This window comes from Pimephales promelas, chromosome 12, assembly GCF_988280905.1.
Source record: "Pimephales promelas chromosome 12, fPimPro1.hap1.1, whole genome shotgun sequence".
Classification (NCBI taxonomy): domain Eukaryota; kingdom Metazoa; phylum Chordata; class Actinopteri; order Cypriniformes; family Leuciscidae; genus Pimephales; species Pimephales promelas.
The window spans coordinates 24,190,951-24,202,262 of record NC_142780.1 but is presented as its reverse complement, the minus strand read 5'-3'; the positions used below and the strand labels follow the sequence as shown (position 1 = coordinate 24,202,262).

The 11,312-nt window shown below is 39.7% G+C and overlaps 1 long non-coding RNA gene across 1 annotated transcript; it reads left to right on the top strand.

The window, feature by feature from the left end:
• Positions 1–3,005: 3,005 nt before the first annotated feature.
• LOC120489312 (uncharacterized) lies at positions 3,006–6,780 on the top strand. The gene is made up of 4 exons (XR_005624731.2): positions 3,006–3,095; positions 4,462–4,518; positions 4,643–4,751; positions 6,141–6,780. It is a non-coding gene; the product is annotated as an uncharacterized LOC120489312 (long non-coding RNA).
• Positions 6,781–11,312: the final 4,532 nt, after the last annotated feature.

The window sequence follows — 11,312 nt, the reverse complement described above, 5'->3', positions numbered from 1 at the left end:
GGTTCTTTGAACTAAGAAACGTCTCTTTTATGTTAATATTTCTCTTAATATTTCAACCGCTGGGGTGGCAAGGTGGCTTGCCAAGGGAAAGACGCATGCTCAGAGAGGCTTACATTGGAAATACACGTCGGGGTTGCCCAGAGAGGGGGCCATGCACACGGAGGCACCTAGCCAACGCACAGGCAATAGACACTGGTGTCGACGTCAGCAGTGCTGGAGGAACGCTGGGCTTGAGGAGGAAGCTCACCTGAGGAAATATTGCACATATCCAGTCTATGGAGTGGAATGGCGAGCAGGCAAAGACACCTGAGTGGGTCCAGAACTAGCTGGTTGAAGCGAGCACATGAGAGGACATAGGCTCCACTCAGAGCTTGTATAATGTGTTGGGTGTCGCCCAGCCTGCAGCTTTGCAGATGTCTGTTAGCGAGGTGCCATGCGCTACTGTAGAGCTCAAGATGACGCCACACTCCAGAAGTGGGCAGTCACTCCAAGGGTGCACGGTCGACTTTGCTGCTGGTATGCCAAAGCAATTGGCATACCAAAGGGGAATAATGGCTGCCTCAACGACCTTTGTGAAGACGCAAGGAGACAGGGCTGATATGCCTTCCCTCGCCCTGCCCGCCTTCTTGCGGCTCATCCACAACCGGGCCCGGGTTAAAGCTTTTTTTTGGGGAGTGCACCCTCGGCAGCGATCAGACTGAGGCACCTGCCTGGCCGGCTAGGTGGAGGCAGCAGCGGGCCGATGGGGAAGGGTGTGCTTTATGGCCTCAGTCTGCTTCTGAGCAGTCGAGAACAGTTGGGCAAAGTCCTCGACTGCACCGGCGAAAAGGCCGGCCTGGGACATGGGGGTATCGAGCAGCCGGGACCACTCGGCATCCTTCATGTCGGCCAGGTTCAGCCAGAGATGTCTCTCCTGGACCATGGCTCTGGACATCACCAAACCCAGGGAGCATGTGGTCACCTCCGTCGCCTGGAGTGCGAGGTCAGTGGTGGCGCGCAGCTCATCAAAGAGCCCTGGGTTTGTCCTACCCTCATGCTTGTCTCTGAGCATCTGGGCCTGGTAGACCTGCAGAGTGGCCATAGCATGCAGAGAAGCAGCTGCCTGTCCTGCCGCTCTTTAGGACTTCGTCACTAACGTAGATGAAAACCTACAGGCTTTGGAGGGGTGCTTAGGCTCGCCGTGAGAAGAACTCCGAAGGCGGCAGTTCTGCTGAGTTATCACTCAATAAATCCTGCCCACCTTGCGATGCAGCGACAGACATTGCATCTTCCTCTGCAGCGCCAAAGGAAACCCGCGTGGCATCCGAAGTTGGACCCACAGAAATCCCCTTAGCACTGGCAGACACCGTCACTGGAAAGAGAGGTACGGGGCACAGAGTATTTGGTGTCTTGTTCCACATTGTTACCCTCAGGTCACCCTGGCCACCGGCCGAAGTACTAACTCTAGGTCTAGAGGAAGTAGATCGGGCTGTGGATGAGGGCACTCTCACTCTTGCGCGCTCATTGAGTCTCGACCGTAGTGACACGATGGTCACGTTCCCACAGAGAGAACATGAGTCATCCACGAGCGCTGCTCTAGCGTTATCAATGCCCAAACACACTAGACAGCGCTCGTGCCTATCAGAGTCAGACACGAGTCTGCTGCTACCAGAAGGCATCTTTCAGAAGGCAAAACTCAGTGCTGAAGCGCCCAGGGAGAAACATACTCACTGGCAAAACCACTGCACAGATAAGCAGTAAGTGTGCACTCGCTGGGAGATCGCCGTCACACCAACACTGGAGAATCTCACTCGTCTCGAAAGCTGACAGTTCAGAGATGGCTTGTCGAGAGAAGAATAAACTTTGCTCCGAAGCAAAAACATACCTGCATATTGCCAGCTTTCTCCTTTTATACCCACGACGTGGGGCGGAGTCGCACCATGCAAATTCCCCAGACCCATGGCATTTCATTTCCATTGGCTCATTTTGTAGTACTCGAAGTTAATAGGCTTTCTAAGCGAAACCCCATTCGTCGTCATCCGACGGAACTCTGAGTGACAACGAATGGGAACTGATGGTTCTGTTCAGAAGTTTAAATGACTCTTTCCATAGATTCATTCCCCTGTTCTTTTCCCCGTTATATTCACTTCTGCATTTCCCATGGATGTGTGATTTGTGTGTAAGTATTGGTTTAGATTAGTTATGTGTTTGTGATTTTGTTTTTTGTTTTTGTTTTTTTGCACATTTTACACCAGTATTGATTCTGTTGATTTACTGCTTAGAGACAAAGTCCCTTTTACGATGCAATCACCACTACATGCTAAGGCACGTGGTCTGTGACCACGAAAAATATCCATTCTGAGAGTTTATAGACGATCAATATAGAGTGTTCGCTGGATAAACTATTTAATTGATTGTAATATTAATTTAGCTATATTAAGTTAATTCTATTAACTGATCCAAATATTTAGAATTAATTAGATATAATTATAACATTTTTTATATTTCCTTTTCGAGCTAATGTGCTACAGTTTATATATATATATATATATATATATATATATATATATATATATATATATATATAATGTATACAATTTATAGTTATATTTTGATTTTTATATATTTAGATTTTTTTATCACTCACTCATCTCACATACCAGTTGGAAACCTTCACAGACCACCAGTGGAGCACAGTTTGAGAACCATTGTCATTACATATGTCATTGGGTCTCTAATGGTGGATGTATTCACCATTCATAGCAGTGTCTGTACGAGAGTGTGTGTGTATTTTACACTGAAAAAATGGCAATGGGCAGATTGTTGAATTTGCCTAAATGCATTTCGTATTTCCTACATGATTATTTCATGTTTCTCATCCAAACATATTTTAGTCTTGTGCCATTAATTTAATGTTGAAGGATGTTCAACCTTTGAAAAAAAATCATGTTGAAATGAAAGAAATCAGTTATGTTTTCTCTGGAAACTCCGCCCCCATGAGAACCGTTAACTGCTCGTGCGCGCCACTCCGCCATTTTCTCTCTCGCTCTGGACGGTGGAAGCAGAGCCCGTGGAAGCTGACTGCAAGTTGTCGTGGTGGAAAGCTACAGTCGAAGGTAATTAACATTTTTAACTGAAATTCTATTGAAAAACGGTTAGTAGTCCGTTTGAGCGTATTTATTTTCACCGAGGGGACTTTTTTTATGTACATTACTGATTTTAGGGAAAGGCAAAACTTAAGTTAGGCCTAGAGCAAATGTTTAAGGTAACGTTAAGTTAGTTAAGTTAACGTAACGTTAACGTTATCATGTGTATCCCGTTTAAAATCCGACTTGCATTAGCTTTTTTAAAATGGTGTACAGTCATTAAGGCATATTTTTTCTGTATGAGAACTATTTCGCGTCAGATAATGAGTGGCGTCGACGCATTTTGGGTGGAGGAGGGGATATATTAGGCGTGAATGTGAATGTTATGCTTTCTGGGTCTGGCCGAACTGTAACGTTATACCTTTTTAAATTTTAGCACAAAGAACACAAAACTTACTTGTTATTCCGCCCTTATTGCAAATTCTATTTTAAAGAAGCTAACGTAGTTTAATTCTGCAACGAATGGAAAAATCCTGTCAGGTAATGAGTTTTGCCGACAGGGGTGGATGTCTAAATGTTAATCGACTTTATTTCCTCATTGGGCAATCTGAAAGTCTCATAAAATGCTTGCCACGTTCAAATTGTGCTGAATTATTACAAATCCGCTCCAAATCCGCACTGGAGCAGAAGCATCGATAAGAGTTAACGTCGAGGGCATATAATATCGATGTTTCATAACTCCTGGTTCTCTTGTGGAACCAGTTTTCAATTCCAATCCCTAACTGCGACAATTTCACTCGGATATGCGACTAAAAATAGACGTGTGCGAACTGTAAAATGTATTTTGGAGCACAAATAAAAAGTCGCTGCTGATCAGTCTTTAATACCTTAATTTGTATAACAAGGGGTTTAAAAAATATTAATCGTACTGCCTAATGTGATTATTAAATGTCAAAAGGCTATGACTTATGGAAGCTCATATGAGTAGCAAGCAAATAATATTCAATTTGAAATGTAATACGCAAAATGACAATGCAATATGTAAAATGGCAATGCATTTCTGTATTTAATTTCCTATACATTTGTCCAACGTTTGGTGCTAAATTTAAATGATATAATTTACATTTTCCATTTCATACACTAGATTTAAGTTTTAAAACTACAATCTGTTAAAAAAACATTACTGTTTACTAATGAAACCTCATTCTAAGCCTTATTAGTAACACTGCTACAATAAGAATTTATCAGTTTATTATTATTTTTATTTTTTTTTATTAAAAAGGAAATGTGCTCAATTCCCTGAAACCCTAACTAGCCCACCTCTGGGAATATGTTATTGCTTTAAAACTAATTATTTTTATTTATTTATTCATTTATTTTTTCAAATATTTTACAGATATCAGATTCATGTACCAGTGCACATGCAATGTGACTTGGAAATTCTCTAGTAGTGGTGAGTATTTTTGTAAAACTACTGCAAGTATATTTGATAGCTTTTTCTATTTTGTGTTTGTCCATGTCATTTCAATATTCCTCTCTATGGAAATGTTAAATTTTTTTTTTCTGTCTCCCTCCAGTGAATGTGGCAGTGTAAAGGGTGCCCGGTAGCAGTTCCAAGTAGATTGGCATTACTAAGTCATCGTAAACTGAGACATCCACACTTTGGGCGTACAAGCCGTTATCCATGTAAGTACTCAGAATGCCCATGCACATTTAAGACATGGAATGCTTTAGAAGATGGCTCAATTGCGTGAGACTCGCGCTTAATGCGTGTGAGAGTTGGCAACCCTGCAAAAGGCATCAAGAGCTGTTTACGAAATGGGGAAAACGTATAAAAACCCGCTTCTTTTTTCTCGTCACTTTAGCCTTGATTCAAGGCTAAAGTGATGAGAGAAAAAGAAGCGGGTTATTATAGGTTTTTTCGTCCACTGGTATCGTCCCATGCTTTTTTATTATTGCTATAGCAATCTTACATTGCTTCTCTTGTTGCCTTTTGACTGAAAATGACAACGAAAAGTCACACAATGTGATATCATATCAATATTTTATTTTCTGAGTTGTGTATTCTGAGTTTGTTGCAGTAAAAATCCAAAGACTATAGAAATAAGTGTCAGTAGCTCACTGAGTTCAACCATTTGACATCATCTGTAGAAACCCTAATTTATGTAGAGTACAATTTATCTTTCATAATTAAAAGCTCATTAACCAACCAACCTGCTAGTTCGATAATAGATCAGGCCCTTCAACAGGATTGTTTTCTTTCTTTCTTTTTTGCGGCCTAAAATGACTGAATTTTCAGTGGCTCAAAATTTGCGGCATTGTTCCTTTTGTTGTTGAAGGGTTTTGCAACCTATGCAAGCTAAGGAGGGATAGCCATTGGCATGTGAAGTGTTTTATTTATTTATATATATATATATAAGTCCCTTGAAATGGACATATATTCTGACACCGTGTCCTAATTACACGCGACGCCGCGATAAAAGGTATCTTTTCCACGTTAATCAGAGTTTTTGTCCTAACCAGACGCGACGGCGACACGCGAAGTTTCTAATTTAGAAACGGTTCCTATTTCTGCGACGTCGCGGCTGACAGAATGAAGAAATGAATGAAGTGATGAAGTAAAGTGTCCGCTCATGACACGCTGTTCTGAATGTGTGGCATCTCACAGTCGCGTCGCGTCTAGTGTGGACAGACACACTTGTTGTCGCTGGAATTTTATCGCGTCGCATGTAGTTAGGACACGGTGTGAGGTGATCATTCCACAGTCACATAGCATGTTTTATTAAGTTAGATGCAACAAATACTAATAAAGTTATAGTTTAGAAGTAGTGCAGCTGTGTATAAAGCCAATTGGATGTCTTGGGGTTAAAATTGTAGGACCATCCACAATCCTAGAACTAGTCTAACAGTAATCTGTAATCAGTCATCTATCTTTCTTGGTCTTATCTGGTTTACATTTTATGCAAGCTCTTTCATGATATCTGCATTATTAAATGATTGAAATTACATTTGTTATAATATTCCCAAAGCAGTGTCCGGTGTTCTGTAGAATCTCATTTTGTCTGCATTCTGCAGGTTGGTGACGAAGCCTCTATTCAAAAATCCACAGAGAAGACCACAGTGGGACTTTACATTCTAAAATTTCATGACCGATCTGACGACATTAGGATTGTCCTTGAAGGCCAGAACATCTTGCAAGGCTTGGATAACTTTGCATTAACTACGGGAATGCTTTTTGCTCTAATGAGGTACTGCAGAAGATAATCATGGAGCTGGAAGGATGCACTCCATCCAAGAAAGCTCAAGTTCTCAGAAACAGACTCTATGAGTGAGCTGTTTCCATGGTACGGCAGGTGGACACAATGTAGTTTCCTACCTCTTGGAATAAGGAACATTTATTTTTTTATTTCACACACTCACAAAGAACTTCCTTTATTCAAAAGTGTACTCTGTTTGATATGAGTAGGTTGACCACTTGGGTGGGTGCTTTGAGAATGGGTGATTTGAGTATGGGTGCTTTGAGTAAAACTGATATGCTGTCATAGCTTAAATTCCATGAACAAATGTCAATGATCAATGACAGCATACCAGTTTTACTCAAAGCACCCGTACTCAAAGCACTATACTCTGGAAAAAGCTGGACAGTAATGATGAGTATTAGTAGTCCAAAGCTTCCCCTGACGTTTTTGTTTATTTTTCATGAATTTTAATATCTGGGTGGATTGTCCTATTAACCAATAGCTTTAACCAAAAAACTATGCACATGTTAAAACAACCACAAAAACAACACAAAAAAGCTGTGTTAAAAAATGCTCATCGGCATTTGTTAATGGAATTTAAGCTATTTTTAACACAGCTTTTTTGTGTTGTGTTTGTGCTTGTTTTAACATGTGCATAGTTTTTTGGTTAAAGCTATTGGTTAATAGGACAATCCACCCAGATATTAAAATTCATGAAAAATAAACAAAAACGTCATGGGAAGCTTTGGACTACTAATACTCATCATTACTGTCCACCTTTTTCAGAGTATAGTGCTTTGAGTACGGGTGCTTTGAGTAAAACTGGTATGCTGTCATTGATCATTGCCATTTTTTCATGGAATTTAAGCAATTTTTTAACGCACAGAGAAGGCTTGCTACTTAAGCAGCACTTACTGTAGAAAATTTGTTGTACTGTTAAAAAGTAATTCAGCGATTTGACCGGTCTTATGTTTTTAAAACCGAAAACAAAAATGTCAAGAGAAGCTTTGGACTAATTGAAACTCATAACTGTTTCTGTTGTGTTGTAATGTGTCTGAATGGTCATTACTGTTCACCTTTTCCACAACATGTTTGACTGTCTTGTCTTTTACTTAGAATTATTTGAGTAAAACTGATATGCTGTCATTGTTCATTGAATTTCAACTATTTTTATCACACAGAGAAAGCTTCTGCACTTGCTGTGATAATTTCATCATAACATAAAAAAGAATAAAGCTATTTGATTCAAAAAATGTGTTTGCTTATCCTATTTCTTTTTAAACTGTACAGTAATGTTGTTAATTTACTTAAATGTACTAATCAGGTTAGTTTTATTGAAACCACAGCAAATAGCAATGGAAAAACATTTATAAATTCTAAATTCATGTTTAACAAGCACAAATTATGTATCTTTAACAAATATAAATCATGTTTATTTAAAAAAACATGTATAAATCATGTTTATTTAACAAACAAATGATGTATCTTTAACATGTATAAATCATGTTTATTTAACAAACATAAATTACGTATCTTTAACATATATAAATCATGTTTATTTAACAAATATAAATGATGTAGCTTTAAAATAAATAAATCATGTTGCACAAACCTAACTTTATTATGTGCAACCGATGTACATGTTTTTTTTATGTTAATCCAACAGGTTTTTTTTTTCAGTGTAGGGTGGACTCTCATCAGGCCTAGCTGGTGGCAGAGCTCTTATCAGACAATGTCAGACCTCTGGGGCTGCCAGTTTGTTTCGTACCGATAGTGGCTAAATTAAATCTAGATCCTCCTCCAATTATTTCCCTTATGGTGGCAATAATTGTCCCTGTTAGCGCCCGCAAAACCGTAATAGACGCCTGGGCTACCCACGGCTGCCGTATGTTTTAGTCTTGCCATTGTTTGTGTTGGCCGTAACGGCACGTTAGAAGTGAAGTGATGTGTTCGTAAAGCCTATTTGCTGCCTGTTTTTGTGTGATGGTCCTGACTGCTTTCAAACCTGCCAGGCTCTTTTGTCACTGAGCATATATAAGCCCCTCTTGCTACACTCCCACCTTCCTTTGCTCCTCTCTCTCTTTGTTGCTCTAGCACAACATTAATACAGTGAATAGGCACTTCAGGGTTATTTGGGAGCTTTTCAGGGAAGTGTAAGCAAAGGGGAGAAGGAATAATGAGGTGTGGTGGCACAAAACAGACTAAATGAAGAGATAAGACAAGATTATTGTTGTGGAAAAGGCAAAGTCAGCAAACCTCCGTAGGGTTCTGCATAAATCTAAAATTACAGAATTATAAAATTATGAGAAGCAGCATTGGCATCTTATGCACCAATCAGTTTTTGAATCATTACTTTTTATCACATTTTTTTTTTTTAAATCAATGCATGCACATGCTGTGAATGCTTTGAATTTCAAAGATTTGCAAGTGCTGAATTATTTGTGGAAGAAAATTCAAATGCTATGAATTTATTCATCCCAAAATAATCATGCATATTCATGAGTCCCGTCTGCATAATATTTTTTTTTGGGGGGAGGGGCAGACATAATAATGGGTACATGGCAAATCTGGCGTCTGATGGCGTCTGTTATCATCACTTTCTCCCAAGAATCATTATGATAAAGTTTAATTTCTAAATTACACCATTTACAAGTAACATATACAATGAAAGCTCCCTAAAACCTGTAGCCCATGTAAACTGGAGATTTGCAGGGTAAGCTGGTGAACATCAGCCTCCAGCAGCAGATAGCCTGTATCGAGGACATACATCCCCCTTCTCTGTAAACACAAACCCTACACACACAGACACACACACACTTTTATTCTGAGCTCATCTATTTTACTGCAAAAAAAGCCTGTAGTTCTGAATGTTAATACAGAACAAGAGTTTACACATAGTTATGCTGTGGAAGCAGAAGTGTTTGTCTGTAATAAAAGCCCCTCAGGGAATTTCTTGTGTTTGTAAATGTGGTGATGTGGTTAGGATTCCACACAGTGTTTCCTTTCTTGTTTTTTTTCCCTGTTTTATTCTCAGTTCTTTTTAAATTTCTAATTTCTTTCTTGCATCTTTCTTTTGCTTTTTTAATTTCCCTTCCTTTCCCTTTCCCTTATAGTTCTTTTCCTCTATCATTTCCCATTTCTTTACCAGTTTCTGCCAGTATTTTTACCTGAATGCTATTTTTTCCCTTTCCTTTCCAGTTTCCTTTCTTTTCTTTTCCGTGCCTGTTTTGTATTCTTCCCTTTCCTCTTTAATTTCCCCTTTCTTTCCTGTATTTATTCTTTGCTTTTTCTTTCTACTTTTCTTCACTTCACTTCCCTTGACTTTTCCTTTTCATTACTCACTTCCATTTTCTTTCATCTTCTTTTCCTGTTGGCTTTCCGCTTCCTTTCATTCTTTTTCTTTCCCTGTTTGCTTTCCTCTTCCTTTCATTCTTTTTTTTATTTTTAACATTCGAGAGAGGAACAAACACACCCAGTGGATAATTTTAGATGAGCTCGGCTAAAGCTATCTTTTATTTTGGCATTCTATCTCTGTTTATTATAGAGAAAACGCCCTCCATTGAGAAGTTTTGGGCTTTTGACCAACAGCTGAAATCAATCCCACAACTGAAACGTATGATGAAATTGGACTCCCCGCGTGGAGCAGGTTGGTCCAGGAAGACGTGGGTGAGATTTAGCTTTACTCTCATCTTTTTCCTCTTTTCTTTCCCAATTACACATCTCCTTCATCCTGGCAGGATGTCAAGCAACCGTAAGGCGCCCAGAAAAAAGGAATGGAGGATGGAAAGAGAGGAGATTGGAGAGAAAGATAGGCAGATAAAGAGCAATCTCCTTGGCTGGTTGTAAGAGTAGGTACACTCCAGATGGTGACCCAGAACTTGATGGGCTACACTGTGGAAATAACCCTCTCAGGCTCATCAAGAGACTCAGAAATCACTCATAGTCCAATAAAAACCAACTTTATGAGCCACAGCCACCTCCATCACAATAAGAACACCTTTAGAGAATAACGGCGCTTTTCCACTGCATGGTACGGTACAGGATGGATCTCTTCGGTTCGCTTTAATGGTACCACTGTTGAGGATCCAAGCATACCATACCGATACTAAAATGTGTTGTGAAAACACTGCAGATCATTGATTGGTCAGACAGAATCGTCACTACCAGCGCCATTGTATTTTCGAGACATCAAACCCGCTAGATTTAAATAGTAACAGTCAGTCAGACACCGCTGTAGCACCTGTTTTAAAACGACTTGCTTGAAGAAAAAAGAAAGAAAGAAAACTTCCAAAAAAAAAATAATGGCTGAATTGTGGTCAGTGGGCGAAGTGCAGACGTTCCTCTCGTTGGTTGCATAGGAGCGGATAAACTATAATGATCATACTAAATCGCACCCACTTTGAAGCAGTACTAACTGACTGCAGTGGAAAAGCAAACCGAGCTAAAGCGAACTGAGCTGTGTGGTGCTCAGCCGAGTCGTACCACGCAGCTGCCCTTCAAATATTCAATCATATCTGATTTTCAGTATTGCTGACTAAAATGCCTTCATACTCTGGCCCCATGGGATATTCGAACTTGGATAAATAATCTAGTTCTAATCCATATCACCTCACTAAGATTTACATAATCAAGTGAAATCTGAATGTTGCAACCCCATTCTCCCCTGCTGTGGTACATGCGCCATGTACATTGCATTAATATGTGCAGTATCTCCTTGTTCAGGAGATTGGCCGGTACAATTGTGTGACCAGAATCCTAATAATTAGCTTGTGCCTTACAGATTAAGCCACCTGTAGTCAATGCATGGCAGGAAGGTGACTTGTGATTTTTTTTTTGTCTCTGTGTTTGCATGATAATGCATGGTAGTTTGTCTTCCAGGCCCAGAGAAGGTTGGATGTGATATTGGCTTTAATTGTCATAAGGCAACATTAAACACTAGGTGAAACGTTTTCAGACGAAACATTTATCGCACTATTACCTGACATTACTTTTAAAAACCTTAAGATTT